At 34.2% G+C, this 19,933-nt stretch overlaps 1 pseudogene; it reads right to left on the bottom strand.

The window, feature by feature from the left end:
- Nucleotides 1-321: 321 nt before the first annotated feature.
- Nucleotides 322-4,040, bottom strand: LOC125869975 (uncharacterized; annotated as a pseudogene).
- Nucleotides 4,041-19,933: the final 15,893 nt, after the last annotated feature.

The following is a 19,933-nucleotide window of genomic DNA, read 5'->3' as shown; positions in this document are numbered from 1 at the left end:
ATTTCAAATAAATTCGCGATGAAATTTCCGTCACTTATCCGTCGCAAAAATATTCGTTGCTAAGTTCATCATTAATTTCATCATTTCAAATAAATTCGCGTCGGAATTTCTGTCACTAATCCGTCACAAAATATTCTGTTATTTAAGCTAGCATATTTGCCACTAAAATGTTCTGTTGCTAATCCGTCGCCAAAATTTTATCATAGCAACGACCAAATCGTCATTAAATTTGTTGCTAAAAATTTTCTTGTAAAATAATTTCATTTTTTTATTTTAAATATACATTGCTGAAATAAATTAATAACAATTACTAAATACCTCTAAAATAACAAACATTCATATAAAATAATATTTAGAGGGTTCAAAATCTGTAGATAGCAAAATCCTAATCACATACTTTCACTGCAAAACATCAAAAGCAAGTCATCAACTATTGTTATCAGACAATTTGTACTTTTCAAAAACACAAACATCCAAAAATTAAAGCTAAAGGAGACTAATTAAGGGATACCCTCATCACTTGAAACTAAGGGATCAACCTCGTCCTCATTAGTAGCAGCAGGAGGAGGTACCATGGGTGTCACAAGTGATGGATTGTCAATGGGAGTAACCACTTGTTGTAGCCGCTCCATAATAACCGGAAGAAAATGAGTAGTAAGGGCAGGAATCATTTCCTTCACAAACACATCCATATTTCTTGTCGTTGTTGATTGAGAAACTGAAGTTGCTACAGATGATGAGGCACAAAGATTCTGCCCGTAGTAAGTTTTTGCTTCAGATCCAAGACCATATATTCTTTTCTTCTTTTCTCCCCCGGCAGCTTGGTAGTATGCTTCACATTGATCAATATCAAATTGAGAGGTTGTTTTTTCCCGTAATATTTCTTCATATTTTTCCTGTAATAAATTGAGATAATGAGAAAACATTAAAGATTAGGAATAAATTTATAATGGAAGGGAAAGGCAGAAATGTTGTATGTCTAATTTAACCTTGGATAATAGTTCTTACATTGGGAATACCCAATGCTGCTCAGGACATTTTCGTGAGTACATAACTCACTGTAACATCATTCTATATTTCTGTAGGCCATTCATCAGCATTGTAATTGACTTGATGTATAAGGAAGACATACATCATTCTATATTAGCAAAGAAAAAAGATGTGCAGGCCATTCATCAACATTAATGCTATGTGATACTCACAGGACAAGAAGTATAAAGCAAAGGTATGTTACAAAAATAGTGACCTAAAAGATTATCATTGTTCCATCTTACATATTAGCAGCAGCTTGAATTGTGAATATCCTGTCTGTAGCAAACCTTGATTTCCAATTTTAAAAATCTTTTTGATAGGATATAGCAAAGCTAGAAGGTTAAGCATTATTTTATTATGTCTGCACAAGTGTTTCATGACAATTGAAAGGATTGTTGTGGTTATAAGTGTCACTTGAATATCCCTAGCAGTAGAATGATTCTATTGTTTCTTTTTGTGGTATGCCAACGTGTCTATGCAGGTATGCATAGATGTGATTGTTCAAAGACTTTGGGATGCTACAGCAGCTGCAATGTACAAGCTACTCTTCAGCACTCTCAGTGGCAAAGCATCAGCTGTTTCTCTATATGCCCTGCCTATGTGATACTCAGTGAAACTACTGGACTGGGGGAAGAGGGCCACATAACAGATGCTGAAAACATGTGTAGGCTACCACAAACTGATCCTAAAAATTTGGATCTTATTTCTGCTCTCATAACATTTTTTTTTATTAACATGCACATTTTGAAATCCTCTATGATACTCAGTGAAACGACTGGACTGCGGGAAGAGGGCCATAAAATAGATGCTGAAATAGCATCACTACGGGCAACTTTTACGCCCGTAGTGAAGAGAATTAACACAATCCTCATGAAAACCAAAACAAGACAAAGATAAGGAAAACATGTTATGAAGTTCATATTTAAAACTACAAATGGTAGGCATTTTCTGACTATAATCTAAACAAAATGGAAACTAAAATTTGATTCAAACGCAACGTTGAGCAGTGAAAGGAGAACAAAGTCGGAGCATGAAGAAAGAAGCAGCCAAATATCATTAGATCGAACTTAACTTTGACGTGGGCACTAAAATTTTGTCTTATCTCGAGTTAAGGGTAAGGATGATGAACACAACAAACAGTCGCCTAGTTAGAATAGAAGGAACTTTAACAAAGAAAACAACACAAAAGAATACGTCAGCAACTTGAAACATGTAGCTTTTTGACTCGTTTAAACTCAACTTCTTAGTTACAGCAAACTGGAAACAAATAACTCGTAATGTAGGATAACAGGGCATGTACGCCCATTTATGTTTTCCTATAGAAAATTATTTCGGACTTCATGACTGAACCACGACTTTCACAACCAACCAAAATAGTGAAATAAGAGGACTTACAAGGAGACAGCAGGCAAGCAAACAACATGAATAGCAAACAAGTTACACCACTGATTTATAGTGTAATAATAAGTCGAAACACTTTCAGAAATTTCTAACATCTGAACGAATTACAAAGATCAAGAAGTAAACAGTCCACACATCAGTTGAGCAGCAAGATAACAACATCCAACCATGAAACTAAATTACTGTTCATTTTCAGCCAAGTTTTCCCTTCTAATAAGAAATGACATGTATATATTCTGATAGGTTTCAAAGTTTTGGACTTACATGGACAATTCGAGAGCGTTCGCCAACAAAATATTTACCATCATGACCATGCGTATGGACGTGTAAATGTAACTCGCTTGGTGTTGGATCTCAACTCTTTTCAATAGCCTTTACAAAAGAAAAATCACTTTTTAGATACAAAAATATCGATTGCATAATGTGTATTTAGATACAAGTGTATATATCAGACAACCTAAAGATGTTACTTATATAATTTGTGAAATATATACTTACAAGTTTCTGGCAATGCTCTCCAATTGAGATAGAGCCACCTGTGTGAGTCCCAGCAGCAACTTCACGACCGCCACGACGATTCTTTGCATTTGTTTCTGACTTTTTCTTGGACTCATTACTTCCCCAAAGTTGTTTCCATCTTTCCCAAATATTCTCAGTTACAAAACCTGGCCTAACTTCTCCCCCTTTTATTTTAGAAATAAAATTTCTGTATGTTATAGCGGCCTTGACCAACCAGTGTCTCTTCACTTCACTTTCACTAATAGAAACATCCTAATAGAATTTTTTCTGAAATAAATTTTGAAAGTAATATATCAGTATCCTATATATAAGTATGAATACACTTTCCAAACTTATCTACAATGAAAAGTAATACCTTAAATTCTCCAAAATAACCGTCTTTTACATCATTTGAAACACTTTTCCAATTTATTCCATTGGGATCAACATCATTTCTGAAAGACTTGGTTATGAAACTAGAGCATATTATAGAAGGTTCCAACCTGTGTAAATTTGAAGACATTATTTGGAGTTTTATTATAATCAGACATTATATATGTGAGTGCTAACAAAAAGAATACTCAGATTATAGTAGGCTGCTGATTTTTCAGATCTATCAATTAGCATTGCTTAACAGGGAACCTTAAATTATAATTTGTTTACTCGGACTTGTGGATTCAAAGACTACCAATATTAACTACACTCAAGTATAAACAGGTTATGAGGATAAAAGCAAAAGAGTGGACTAACCCTGCAGAACTTATAAAAATAAGGGTCCGTGAGTGGTTACTACTAGAATCAGTATCAAATGTGTTTGTATGACCTCTTGAGTTGCTTTGAGTAGATAGATCACCTTCAGCAATTGGATTACTACAACCTGTTGGGATGCTCTGAGTAGACAGACCCTGACCTATGGGACTACTCTGATTTGGTGTAACTGGAGGTGTCTCAGAGATAGTTGGGGTGGTACTTTGATCTGATGTTTCAACGGTTGTGGTACCACCTTGTTGAGGAGAAACTATAATGGGCATGGGAATAGTTGGCATGCTTACATGAATAGCAGAACTACTCCTACCAAAGGACTTCCCACGACCTCTGCCTCGAGCCATACCTATAAAAAAATATAACAGTGTAGTTGGCTTCCTGAAAACTATAACAATGTAGTTGGCTTCCTGAAAACTATAACAATGTAGTTGGCTTCCTGAAAAATTTATTGTCATGTCTAAACAAAGAAACTTTCAGTGATGTGGAACTACAAACACAACAACGATCGATGGGAGCTACTTATCCAATGTCGAAACAAAATACAGGCAGACCCACATAGTATCATGTTGTATGAGAACGAAATGAGACTAGCAAATGACTATCACCAAACAGTTTGTTCCACCAAAAAAAGAAGTATTGCAAAAACAGAAACTAGAGTCAAACATTTATCACTAGTATAAATCAAATTAAGCTACCTCATTGAAGTGTGCTGAAATATTAAAAATACCTCTAAAAAAGCTTGTAGATCAAGTGAAAACACTTATGCCTGCATATAAAAGAGTGAAATAGTTATCATTGAGTTTGGTTAGAAGATTTACACAAATAATGAGCTTCAGAAATCTATATCAGATTCTAAAAAATTGAATACAATCACAGAAAAGGATATTAGGGAACTGTAGAAGCCTTTTAAGAGACTGAAAAGTTGAATACTATTAGATCATGTGTTTCTGATAAGGCTCCTAGGCCGAATGGTTACATTCTGTCATCAAAGCTGGTAGGTATAACACTAATGTAAAATGACCACAAAGCATAACATTTGTTTCAGTTTTCCTATACCAAGGAAGAGAACACAAACTCTCTTTGGATTGGCCATCAAAGACACCACACGTGGCACTAGAAACTCCATAACCAATGTAAAATGACCAATGATAATGAAAAGACAGTAGCTAAAAAGGGGGAAAAGGTGAATGTGGAGATTTCCTAGGCATCCAAAGCATCACAAAACAGCTCTCATTCAAATGGAACATTCAGTTACCTGGTATGAATAACACTAATTAATGCTACAAGTAGATTTAAATAAAGGTTAAAAAAAAGAAATAGAACACACATGGTCAAAATCCAAGAGTTACTGATTTTAATCACCGTAATTTGAAAAACAGAAACTAAAGAAAATGAGAATATTTGGAGAAAACTTAATACAAACAAATTACGGTGAAGATACAAAAGTTGACTATCAAGAACTAGTCACTATCTATGTCTTCTTCAAACTCTTCCTCTTCCTGATCCTCTTCATCATCTTCATCCTCCTCATCCTCCTCGGTTTCATATTCTTCTGTTGAATCTATTTGGATTTCATGATGCTCTTGCAATAAACCATCATCAATGGGTTCATCCATTTCCAGTGTATCCCCATTTAGATCATTTAAGAGTATGTTTTCATCAATGGAAACAGTCATATCTATCTCGTGGACTTCAACTTCATCAACTTGGAATGGAACATTCAGTTCTGAAGTTGTCTCCACTCCCTCATCAAGTAATTCAATAACATTTTGAGGTTTGACCTTCAATATAGCTACCCAGTCATCTTTGTCCTTTTTCTTGTTCGGATACGACACATAACACACTTGAGTTGCTTGCATTGCCAGAATAAAAGGCTCATATTTTTTATATCGACGACGTTGATTAATCTCAACCAATTTGTTCTGATAATGCCTTTTGACACCAACATTCATAGTTGGGTCGAACCATTCACATTTGAATAATACAGTTTGCTTCAAAGGTGCTTTAAGGTATTCCACTTGTATAATCTCTTTTATCCATCCAAAATAATCACCAAAATTTGAATCTGAGATACAAACTCCACTATTCATTGTTGATCTTGCGCTACCATGACATTCTGTGTGAAATTTGTATCCATTAACAAAATAAAGCACTTATTAATGGTCCACGGGCAAGACTATTCAAGAATTTATTCTCTATGGGATTGCATCAGACCTATTTTGAAAAAATTGTAAGACTTAGTAAAATTTCCGAAGTCAAGTTAAGCACATTACCACATAAAAGATAGTAGTTTTGAAATCTTACAAATTCCTTGAACCATGTAGAGAAATTCGCTTCAAGGCTCTCATCTATTTGACCCTGAGATAGATTCAGAAATTCTTCTTGCAAACGTTGCATGAACATACTTCATCATAGTAAAATACGTTTAATTTGATAGTCGTGAATAAATATAGGTTTATATCATTAAGAAAATACTACTAACTTTTGTTACCTCACAAATGGCTCAACCTCCTCACAATTTAGTAAGATATAAGTTTGGGCAGCCTTGATTTCTTGAAGGGATAAATCCCTTTTTTTGCTTCTCCCCATACTCGATCTGGATGGGAGAATATTGATAAATTTCCTTCAAGATCTTCCACAACACCACCATCATCGTTACGTTCCACATTATGATTACGTGTTATGACATGAGATTCAAAATAATGAGAAAACAATTGTGTTGACTCTGTCATCAAGTACGTTTCACAAATGTAACCCTCTACACTAGCTTTATTCCCAATAATCCTTTTAAGAGTTCCCAAATACCTAAATAAAGAAAATAGATAGACCATTACATTAGAAAAGGAATGTATGGCAAACTAGTCATAAGTGACATAAAGTTTCACACTTACCTTTCAAAAGGATACATCCATCGATATTGCACTGGTCCAGCTATCCTTGCTTCATATGGAATGTGCACAGGAAGATGTTCCATTGAGTCAAAGAACCCAGGAGGAAATATACGTTCTAACTTGCATAAGATTTGTGGAATATCTCTCTCCAATCTCTCCATGTCATCCACTCGTAGAGTGGTGGAAGTAAGATCTTTAAAAAATAAGCTCAATTCTGTAAGTGCCTGCCACACATTACTAGGAAGTAGTTCACGAAAAGCAATAGGCATTAGTCGTTGCATGAACACATGACAATCGTGACTTTTCATGCCAAATATCCTTTTCGCATTTGTGTCTGGACATCTACCCAAATTGGAAACATACCTATCTGGAAACCTTAAGCCTTTCACCCAATTGAACAAGATAGCTCGTGCTTCCTTGTCTATTGTATATACAGCTTTGGGATATTTTCCACTACTGTCTTTTGCCAATTGAGGTCGATCACAATATTCTACCATATGTTGACGTGATTGTGGATTGTCTTTGGTTTTGTCATCAAAATTAAGAACTGTGTTAAACACATTATCAAAGACATTTTTCTCAATATGCATGACATCAAGATTATGTCGAATCATGTTAGAACTCCAATAAGGCAAATCCCAAAAGATGCTTTTCTTTTTCCATCCACAAGACTTGCATAATCTTCGATTAACTTCGTTTGCATCTAACTCTGTTACTTTCCTTATGCCCAAGTCACAAATTTGGTTCAATAATTCTACTCCTGTTCTATAGGGTGGTGATGATCTTTGGACAGTCTTGCCTTCACGAAAAGTTTTTATGATCTCTCCTAAATGGGTGATTTTGGTCGAGAAACATCCTATGGCAATCAAACATGATGTTTTTCTACCATGTTTCAATCTAAAGGATTGTGTTTCCTCCATACAATAGGGACATGCTAAATTACCAGCAGTACTCCATCCGGATAACATAGAATATGCTGGAAAGTCACTGATTGTCCGCATTAAAGCTGCCCTTAGTTGAAAGTTCTGCTTTTTTGAGATGTCAAATGCTTCCACACCTATCTCCCACAACAAAGTTAGTTCTTTTATTAGAGGCTGCAGATAAACATCAATTTTATGTTTGGGATTGGTTGGCCCTGGAACAATAACTGTTAAGAACATATAAGCCTCTTTCATACACATCCATGGAGGTAAATTGTAAGGAGTGACAATCACTGGCCATGAAGAGTATTTACTCCCAGACTGACTAAATGGTTGGAAACCATCAGTACATAACCCCAATCTTACATTTCTTGGTTCCACAGCAAAAAAATGATGAGTTTCATTGAAGTGCTTCCAAGCCTCAGAGTCTGATGGATGACACATTACACCATCATTTTTTGTATGCTCATGATGCCATCTCATGTCAGCAGCAGTAGCAGGGGATGCATATAATCTTTGCAATCTAGGAATCAAAGGAAAATAATACATTTTCTTATAAGGGACCAATTTCCTTTTACGAGATTCGACACGAAGCTTGTATCTCTCATGGCCATAGAATGTACAACATGTAAGGTGTTCATCATCACCCCAATATAACATACATCCTGATTCACCACAATCAATTTTTTCAACTGGCAAACCCAAGCTATGGACTAGCTTCTTGGTCTGATAATAGCTATCGAGAACCATGTTATCTTCAGGTAAAGCCTCTTTCAACAATTGCATCATTTGATTATAACCTCTCTGTGACATATTGTTCTCCATTTTAATATTTAACATCCGAGCGACAAGCGCAAGTCGAGAGAGAGAAGAACTAGGATACAATTTTTGAGTAGCTGCTTGTAGCAAATCATATAATTTTTTAGAGTCGGGATTAGGATCTTCCTCCATCAAAGGTTCACAAGGATGAGTTGGCTGAGGTTCAATATTGCTAGAAGATTGCCAACTTGAACCTTGGGAAAAGTTGGGACACCAAACATCTAAAACCATTTGTCGGTATGGATTATCATATGTTAATTCAGGTTGAGCACTACCATGCAAATCTTGACCTGAAGAAATCTCATTGATCACATCTTTTTCCCCTTGATGCTTCCAAACAAAATAGTTATCAACAAATCCAGTCTTATAAAGGTGATGTTTAACGATTTCAACATCCATGAATCTAAAGTTGTGACATTTTTTACATGGACATCTAACTTTGTCACCACTCAAGCGATCCTGTTGTGTACATGCAAACTGGATAAACTTATCCACACCGGTTATGAAACTAGAGTTTATAGCCCCACGACCATCCAACCTCTCATACATCCAACCACGCTCTAGATTATTCATGTTCCTGTCAATTCTTAAACAAACAAAACTTTTACTAAAAAAGCACTAGTTGATTGACCAAAAGGTACTCTAATTCATATTCATTAAATTTAGTCAAAATATAAAGATCGAACTAACAAAAACAGTTTCTTGAATTAGAATGAAATAGATTCATTCAGTAACTTTCACAACAATTGGAATTTGATCTCTTGTGCCTGTGAATTAAAGAAATAAGGAGCTGAAACTGAAATTTCTCACTAGGAAAGCTGAAAAAAAGCTTACGTAAAAAAAAAAATTCCTTCCTGAAGAATTCTAATTCCAGTCAACTTACAGAATAATAAAGCATTCTAAGTCCAGCCAACTTACTTTAGAGTATAAACTATATATACTTTCTTTTATAAATAAGGAACTAGTAGTACAAGCATACAAATAACAAAACACAAAACACATATAAAGAAACTAAATTTGCTTAAGCACATTGGACACAATGACAACAAGCATCTTCCTAATTACATTCAGTAAAGTAAATACCTCGATAGTTAAATTTTGAGCTAAATCAGGGGTAAAAATAAAGAGTAAGGCTTACTTCCAGTGAATATCAACCAGATCCTCTGATTAGGGTAGAACAGTAGTGCCTGCTATATTTTAACATCAGATTGTGTTGGTTATTAACAAGAACATGAACTGGAATGGAGAAAGTAACATCTTTGATTATGCGAGAATCAACAATAATTCACACTATCAGTGTAATTTAACATGAAAGTAGATTAGACACAATTATTATTAGGTTACTTTTTACATAAAACATAAAACTTACAAAAGAAAATCCTAACTTTGAAGTTTCTAATGCCTCATTGGTCTAAAAGGTGCAAGAAGCAAATTGAGAGCTCTACAAGAAACAAAAAGAAGCTGAAGCATTTCACTACAGAAAGGAGAAAGAAGCAGAGGCACAAAAAGCAACTGCAAAGGCTGATTTCTACAGACGTAAGCAGATAATAGATGGGGATTTATATGTAAAGATGAAGGAAGCAGAAGGACTTAAAGCTCTAGCAGAAGCTCAAGGGATTTGAAATTAGGCATCTTTGAACCAGCTTTTTCGATCAAATTAGTTACTAGTTGAGCTCAAAACGTCAAATGACTACCTATATCTTAGAGCACCAACATTGAGAACCTTTAATCAAATGACAGAAAATAGAAGAACATTAACAAAGACCCGGCAAACCTAAATCAGAAAATAAATAATAGAACTCAAGACGTCTAAAAAAAATATAAACTTCACCATGCCTGATTAGAACCACTAGTCATCAGTCTAACTAGTCGTATAAAACTATAGATATTTCTCAAAAGAAATAACAGTAAAAACTTGTTCTTCCAGACTGAAAAGAAATCACAATGGAACAATTGAATAGTTGTACTCAAACTGTTGACTTTGTAAATCAAGGAAATGATACTAGTGTTGTTGATGTGAAAAAGATGAACATGAAAATGGAAGTAAGAAAGAAGCTATGAAAGAATAATGAGTGATAGAAGAGAATGAATCAAGACAAATAAGATAGCCAAGCTATAAGAACATCACTGGTTCCTTTCAGGTGGAAGCTTTTTACTAATTTTTTTTTGCTCTTTACTTTTTTCTCTTTTCTTTTTATCTGTACTGGTTTTTGTTCATCACGTCATTTCCTTTTCTTCCAACACTGATATGAGATGGTTGAAGAAACATTTTCCTTTTCTAACTTCAATAGAAAATCTTTTTATGACAGTGGAAAGAAGAAGAAGAAGAAGAAGAAGAAGAAGGGGAAATAGAACACTTACCGGATGTCTATGTCTTTCTTCGAGCTTTACATACACCGGATTGTATACCTTCAAAACAAAGGCAAATTAGAGGAAATAGATGAAGGAGACAGGAAGCTGAGGTAGAGGAAAAATTCAATCGAAACTGCAATTTTAAACCCCAAATCACCTAAATCAGTATATTCAACACCAAAATACTCAAACTAAATTAAGTTCTACAAATGAACCATACAACATTAACCAACTCAAGCGTATTAGGTAAGACAAAAAATCCTTCCTGATTTCATTGAATCAAATCATTTCGAGGTTATTTTTAAAGCATAAAACGTATTTAAACACACAAATAAAACAAACAGTTTCAGAAAATAATAGTAACATTTTCAAAAGCTAAAAGGAACTCCTATCTACCAAAGATAATATATGAAGAAAAGAGAAATTACGTCAAAGTAGAGAAGCAAGGTCTTGCAGGGTGAAAGACTTGTCCCGTGAGAATTGCACAAGAATATTAGTAGTTGTATTATCAAATGAAAGCATACATAATTTCATACATCTAAAATGCTAAACTGATGCAGCAATGAAAAAAATATATTAAAAATCAAAGATACCTAGTTCGTTCAAATGAAAAACTAAGAAGTTAACTACTCAAATAAAATATAATGATGTAAAGATGGATACCAAGTTGAAGAGTATGTGTAGAAGCAATAGTTAGATAGTTGTCTCTAAACAAATGGTGCATATTATAAACATGTACACCTAGAACTACCTATATATATAGTAATTATAAAACTTGGAAATAAAAGATAGAAAAAGAAGAAGTTAAATTAATGCTCACTAAATCAAAAGCTAAAATGCACTTCAAGCTATTTCGCCAAATCTAAAAAGAAGTTACTCTATTGTATACTTAATAGCTTAGTAGCTATTAAGTATAATAAATAAACAAGAGACGAGTTTAAGGAAAGAAAGGATAACCAGTAGCTATCAAATAAAACAAAAGCAAACATATACTACTTTAATAACTGCTGAAACAAAATTCAGTGACTTCCTAATTGTTTACATCTAATCTTTTATGAATTGAACAATAAGGCCAACAAAGATTGACCCGTGTCATTTTATTTAACTCACCAAGAACATACACATACTTATACCAATATCAACCTATTAACAAGGCCAAACTTCAAGGACTTAAAAGGATTGAAAATACAAGCAGAACAACATACCGAGATGATCAGAAAAGAGAAATAGGCAACGACTTTGAAAGCAAACTACAATCTGGACAGTAACATGACTTCACACCTTATAAGCTTAATTACAAACAGTGGGCATTTTTTACTAAAATTTAGGCAGATGGAAACATAAATTTGATTCGTAGAATGATCAAGGAATTTGAAAACAATCTACTACATCAACAAAACAAAAACACAAACAACTTTCACCTTAGTTAGTTTCAAGATTCTATCCTTATTTTGAAAAGAAAGCATCATTAATAGTAGCAAAACTGAATGTCAAACCTAGGCTTACAGACAATGAAAACGAAGAACATAGATTCTACGACATATCGAAGAGGAATCACCGAAAAAGGATTCAAACAAAGGAACAAATAAGCGACAATACTAAATACTAAACGACAAAACCCAACTTCCACATTAATATGAATCAAGGAAATCCATTAAGAACACATATATAGCAAATTGAAGTCATCAGTTCTCATCTACAAACAACAGTGACACAACAACAGAGTAGCGAGACATATCAGAAATAGAAGAAGACGAGGAGAAGATTATGAAGGAAACGTTAACTTTCTCTGGGCAGCGACTATATAATGACCAGCTTGGAGACTACTTCACCACCAAAATAAGATTTCAAGAATTTCGCCGAGCAAAGCAGAAGCAAGAGAGGTTAGAGACTAAACAAAATTTGAAAAATATTCAAAATAAAAAATTAGAGCAAAGTAGAAGCAAGCGAGTGCACTACGTTTAATTTTGGCATATCCCTAATAACCACATCCCGTTCCCTAGTTGTTTTTCACCAAATAGAACTCAACGCCCTCCTCTTCATCGCACCAGAAGCTCACCGAACAGATGAAAAAAGAGAAATTACCAAAGACAGAAGCTCACCTTTCACCTGAGGATGAAGGAGATAGGAGCAATTTCACCTTTCGCCTGAGGATGAAGGAGACAAGAGCAATTTCACCTTTCACCTGAGACGGGAGCCATTTCACCTGAGATGGGAGAAATCGAAAGGAGAAGGAGACGGAGCTTTCACTAAGAGAAATGTTACTTGATACAAAGCTTTCACCAAGAGTTTTCACCTGATACAGAGTTTTCACCAAGAGTTTTCACCTGAGCTTCAGCTAGATGGGAGCTTTCACTAAGAGAACCCTATTTTTTACGGATAGTAAAATTTTGTTTCCTTTTTGTGTTTTCTATGGACTGATGACTTGGTTAAAAAAATTGCAACAAAATTAGCGACGGATTATGACATCCGTTGCTACTAAATAAATATAATTATTTACATTAAATTTTAGCGACGGATAATTCCGTCACTACATAATTTAAATTCCATAAAAATATATTTATAATTCTAGCAACGGTTTTTCGTCACTAATTCCGTCGCGGAATATTAATAAATTTGTAACACCTACTTTGTTGCAAAATCCGTAGCGAAAATTAGGGCGCCAAAGTTTCCTGCTATTTCTTAGCGACAAAAAACATATTCCGTCACCAATCTGTCGCTATATTATAACTCAAAAAATTATTTGTAATTTTTGCAACGAAATGGCTACTTCGTTGCGAATCCGTTGTTATATAGTGACGGAAATTAATTCGTCGCTAAACACTGTTTTTTTTGTAGTGTGAGGAGGAAGAGGAAAGATGTCTCATCTATCTAATTTGAATCAAGCCAAAAATCAAAGAGGCATACTGGTCTCAATGTTCGAAAGTCTTTACCATCCAAAATCTACCCTTTAGCTCCACAAAATCCTTACCCCATCAAATCAAATCACCAAACTCCACCACCAAATCATCCAAATTACCAAGCTCCATTGCCAAATTACCCAAATGTTCAATCAAGTTACCAAGTATCATTGTCAAATTACCCAAATGCCCCTCATAGCTACCAAGCTCCACAATACAAAAAATTCCAAACACCAACACCTACTCGCCAAAATCCTCCCAAGTACCTCCATCTCCACAAAATAATTACAATATTTCTTGTCATGAGTTTTTGAAGAAACCTTCTCGAGTCTTTACTCATTGGTTGAAAGTCGAACCCAACTCTTTGAGAGATTGAAAGTGGCTGGTCTAATACGAACAATTGATCCAAAAAATGTCAATGTCAATTCCAGACTTTACAGGCCCGATCTTCATTGCGCTTACCATTAAGGAGGTGCTGGACATACCACTGAGGATTGCATAAACTTGAAGCATAAAATTCAAGACCTGATTAATCAAAGAATTGTCACCATTCAAGATGTCACTTCCAATGACAATGGGGATTCACTATTAATATGACTGAACCAAAGTCTCAGGCACCTCTCCATCAAAACGCTCGAAACTATTGTCAAATGCCTCCGCCTCAACAAGGCCATTATGATCCTCTTCGTCCACGTCTTGAGAAGAGACCTGCTCGAAATTTTACTCTTCTCATTGAAAGCCGGACGAAGTTGTTTGAGCGATTGAGTGCGGCAGGTATTATTCATCTGGTCAAGCCCAAGTCAGTCGCTACTAGCTCAAGATTTTACCGAGTCGATCGAAGGTGTGCGTAGAATTCCAATAGTGTTGGGCATGATACTGAAGTCTGTATTAATTTGAAACATATGATCCAGAACCTTATCGACCAGAAAATGGTCAGGACCACTGTACCCAACGTCAACAGTAACCCTTTGCCAAACCATGGATGAGCCACTATCAATATGATAGAGACGGAGGATGAGTGGTGCATGGTAAAGGTGATAGTTCCGGATGGTTTTGACAAACTTGAGAAAGTTGTAGTTTCTCCGAGCATAAGTGAGAAACTCAATTTTACGAGCATGACACCCCATCAAGCTTTTGCTTTAGTGTCAAGAGAGGGTCAGAACAAGAAGGGGATTAATCATGTTCCACCAAAGTTTGTGCTTCATCTATGTCAGTCCTTTCCAGTAGAGGAATATGCCAATGATAACGGTCTTGGAGAAGGAATTGGGAATCTTTTTTAAGAAGGTGATGTTGCTCCCAAAAAGATGATCGAGACACCAGGCATACGAGACGTTGAGCCAAAGGAGCAAATTCTTAATTGGACTTCCACTCCGCTCTTGATTCCTCGCTCATCTCGATAGACAAGGATAGATCTTATGTTATTTCTAAAATTGGTGGTAGTCCGAATGAGGCTCGAAACCCACTTTTTATGTCATTTTAATTAATTAAGTTTTAATTTCCCTCATGATGTTTTGAAAAGGCAAAATGACTCATAGTCATGGCCAAAGTTTGTATTTCCTTATTTTTAATGAAAGCTTCCTCTATTGCAAAAACTTATTTCACCTGTTTTAATTTTTGCTATCTAACAATCTTTGTTTTTGTTTCAGTAAAAATAATTTTTAAACCTGTCAATATCATGTCATGTTACAAGCTGAATAAACAAATGAGGTAGGTGATGATGTGTTCGAAAAGTATGATAAGGAGATCATGATATCTGAATATATTGCCAAAAAATTGAAACAATTCGAGAATAAGGATAAGTCGAATCTGGATAAGACAGAAGTTGTGAATCCAGAAAATGATGAATGTGTTAAAGAAGTCAGAATCAGGGTTTATCTAAGAGAAACTCGGAAAAGAGAACTCAACAGTTTACTTGGAAAATACATCGATGTATTTGTTTGATCACATGTCATGATTGAACATAGATATTCATCTCAAGTTGTCAATCGCTGCAAATGCTATCAAGACCTACTATATTTGAAGATTCAAAGTTTCTTTTATTTATTTTCCTGTAATCGCATCATTTGTCTGTAATCATCCTATGTTCTGTAGTTAGAAAATTGCTACGTCTGACCTGAATTCTCAAGAATGAGATACGCAGGCGGCCTATGTCGGTCTCGATCACCCTTTTACCCCTTTTAATGTTTTTTTTTGTATCAGAACTACGTACGACTTGAATTCTCAAAATTGAGATACGTAAGCGGCCTATGTTCGCCTCAATCGTTTCCTTAGTTACATTTTCCTATTTTCGTTGATCCTCAAGAGGGGAACTACGTTTGACCTGGTTTCTACCTCAACGGAATACATAGGCGCCACAATGTCTCGGTCATATCTCCCGTAAGATTTCTATTTCTTCCTTTACAATAGAAACTGAGATAGAATTTTGAGAGAGACTCAAAAATTCTAAAGAGGAAGATCTTTTTTTTCAACAAGTCAAGACTGAAGTAACATTGAGAATCGCAACTGGGACAGAATTTTGAGAAGTTCTCAAAAATTCTGTGATTCATTTATCAACAGTTCAAGATATGCTAAGGCATTTAACTAGGACAGAATTTTTTTAGGATGACCTCAACAATTTCATCATAGCTTCATTAGAGATTTAAGACAGCTATGAATAACTCCGGCATGATCAGGAGTTCAGAGGTAACTTCAAGTGATCTCCAACATTGCTTTAAGATCAAAAGTCAACTTCAACAATCTTTGACATTTGAAGAGTCGGATCGCCCAAACTTCAACAGTCTTTAGAATCTTTCCATCAGGTTGTTTGATTGATCTCGAAACATCAACCCTAAATGCGTTCATCAGGCTTGACGTGATATGATACTTGACAGTGACCATTTTCAATTACAACTTTTTGAAAACCTTCTTCTTAAAGATTTTATCTATATGTTTCAAATATTTTTTGCATAAAGTGTTTTGCCTTGTCTATCGAGAAGCAAGAGATCAGAGCAATCAACTGAGGATAGCAAGAAAAGAAGCAACTGTTTGAAGAAGTCAACACAGATCAGTTTGTTTTTAAAACTAGCAATTTTTCTGTGGATGCAGGTTTATAAGTTTGCCTCAAGATCATCATATTCCTCCATTCAATGAATAAGGAAAAGTCGAAAGGGGCGAGGAGCTCCCCAAAATTGAAAAATTTTCTGTGGATGTAGGAAAGTCATTGAATTTTTTTTAGAAGAAAAAAGAAACAGTTTAGAATACAAGCAACAACACATCGGTCAAATTCCCAGCAAAGCATGAGTCACAATGAGTACAAATGTTCACAAATGAACAAGTGAAAACATCACTCTCAACATGTACAAGCATTTACAATGACATCACATTATATTTTTTTCAGTATCAAGAACATTTGAAGAATATTCACAAATCTCGTCGATATCAGAAGCGATAATGTGAAACCCCCAGAGGGACATTTCTACATTATTATCATATGAGATAATACCACTACCTAGAGGAACATATCTGTACTATTATCAAATGAGATAGTACCACTACCGAGAAAGACATCATCGTCATTTTATCTATGGAATATCATCATCATGCCAATGGATCAACATCATCCTACTAATGGATCATCAACTAAGCATCATCATCCTATCAATGGATCAACATCATCCTACCAATGGATCATCGACGAAGCATCATTATCTTATCAATGGATCAACATCATCCTGCAAATTGATCAACATCATCCTAGCAATGGATCATCAATGAATCATCATCATCCTATCAATGGATCAACATCATCCTGTCAATAGATCAACATCATCCTACCAATGGATCATCAATGAAGCATCATCATCCAATCAATGGAGCATCAACATCATCCAGTCGATGGATCATCAATCATTATCCTATCAATGGAACATCGATATCATCATCCTATCATGTAGCAACGTTATACAACCAATGGATCATCATCATCCTATCAATGATGCATCGTCATCCACATCATATCAAGTCATCATCTATTGTGTCAAAATCGATGGAGGCTGACGTCAGAACATTTACAGAAAAGAACAAGTGTCTAATACGGTAAAAACATATTACTTCTCTATTTAAATTACAGTTTCTGCTAATAAGTTTATTTCATTTGTTTGTCGAGAGCATACAAGAGGATGAATTCTCAAATTAAACCATAGGTGCGGAAGACATCAACAAGGATGCAGCACAACGTGGAACTTTTCCTTAGCGTGAGCTATGGAGTGAATTATCGAGTCATCCATCTCGTTATAGTTGGATAATCATCGAGTCATCCACCTCGTTACAGTTGGATAATCATCAAGCTATTTGGCTCGTTGCAGATGTAGACACGTAATTTTTGACCGAACTTAAAATTTTACACCATTTTTAGAGCTGAAATTGTTTTATAAATATAAATTAGGTATTTTGACTTTTCTCTTATTTTATTAAGTTTATTTTAAAAGATTTGAAAACAACAAAACAGAATCACTTTTAAGGTTAAGTTTTATTGTCAATTGTTTAAAATGAAATGAAAGATTACATAAAATCTATATTTGAAATTAAGTTTTTATAAATAAGATAGTATTATTTAATTGTTTTTTTTATATATAGCTAGTTGACTTTTTCTTAAATTCTTATTAATTTTAAATAATTAGTTTATATGTTATTATAATTTATTATTTGTAGTTAGTTATTATTCTTTTAAAAGTAGAATAAAATTAAAATTAAAATAAAAAATAACCTAAATAATCTAACAAACCTACCTCACTCCTACTCCTATCCAAAACATACTACACGTGGAAAACCAAAAAGGGAAAAGGAGAACAAAATAAAAATAAAAAAATAAAAAGCTTTTGACTTATCTTCCAAAAATTAAAAAATAAATAAGAAAAGAAAATAAAACTATCATCAAGTTATACTCCCACTTTCTCTCAACTTCCCCGCACTCCCACTCCCTCACGTTTTCCTCCACATTCCACACCCCACACAATACATCCCACAACCCCACACCTACACCTATCCTAACACCTATATACATACACCTACATACGTACAAAAAAAGGGACACACACATAAAAGGCACACACAGAGATATAAGCATTAATTAAAAAGCAATACATTGTGATTGAAGATCAGGTAATCTATTTTCGCGGTTTCAAGTTCGTGGCTCCTGATTATTTGTCCTTTCTTCTCGTTAACTAATTTTCACAAGAGGTAACATTTATTTGTATTTTATTTTTTGCATAATTTTATGTCATTATTGTGCAAGAATTAATTTCAATATATTGAAGTTGTTCAGATTTCGTATGTGTTTAATCTGTTAATATTATTAATGTTGTGTACTGAAATATATACGAACATGCTATATGACATGTGAGTATTTCTTACATGCTTAAGAGTCCATTCCTCGCTCTTTTTCCTTAATTAATTATCAAAGTTTTTATGTTTGTGTCTTACTAAGTTGAATGAATTCTTTGTTTGATCGTATTTAGAAAAGTATTAAGTCATGTTTTATGCTATAATATGTGTGTTGTCTTGATATTTAGGGTTCTAACAAAAAATAATAATAATAAACTTGTTAGGATAAAGAGAAGGAAACAAATTGAATTAAAATAGATAAAAAAAAAATGTACAGAATGTCTAAGAAAAATATAAACAAAAAAGGGGAACAAAACGTAAAAAAAAAAAAAGATTTAAAACTAAATTTATTTTAAGGAAAAGAATAACAGAAACATTTAATAGAAAGTCAAACAATTATTATAAAAAGAAAACATGAAAGACAAGAGAAAAAAAATTACTAAATCATAAAATAAAAAAAAGGAAAAAGCGTACAGATATGAAAAAAAAATAATCATATCATACAACACTTCTATTTTATATTGACAACCAACACGTACAACATTCACCAAAAAATCCAATACACAAAAAAAAGATCTCACGGAAAAGAAAAAGAAAAATCACCCCCACTTTATATTTTTCACTCACCAATAAAGGTTGAGTCGGAGGTTTATTTTGTGGTTTCAAGTTCGTGGTTTCCTATTAGGATCGCTTTCTTTTCGTGAGTTTGATTTTCGCAAAAGGTACTCTTTAACATTTATTTTATAATTTGATTTTCATAATTATATAGACTTAATTTCGGTGTCATGAATTTATTCAAATTTCATGTGTGTTTAGCTTTGCCATTATAATATTGAAATACATGTAAATATTTGTATTGTTGAATTTGGATTAAAATATGATATAACGTATAATTGCTTCTCGCTCATCCAGGAATTAATATTTTTCTTTATTCGCTCTATTTTATCAAGCGAAAACGTGACTCGTGGATTGTTGTTAATTAATTTGATCAATT

This window comes from Solanum stenotomum, chromosome 7 (genome assembly GCF_019186545.1).
Source record: "Solanum stenotomum isolate F172 chromosome 7, ASM1918654v1, whole genome shotgun sequence".
NCBI classification, from domain to species: domain Eukaryota; kingdom Viridiplantae; phylum Streptophyta; class Magnoliopsida; order Solanales; family Solanaceae; genus Solanum; species Solanum stenotomum.
Note: the sequence above shows the minus strand (reverse complement) of the source record. Positions and strands in the feature narration are given on the sequence as shown.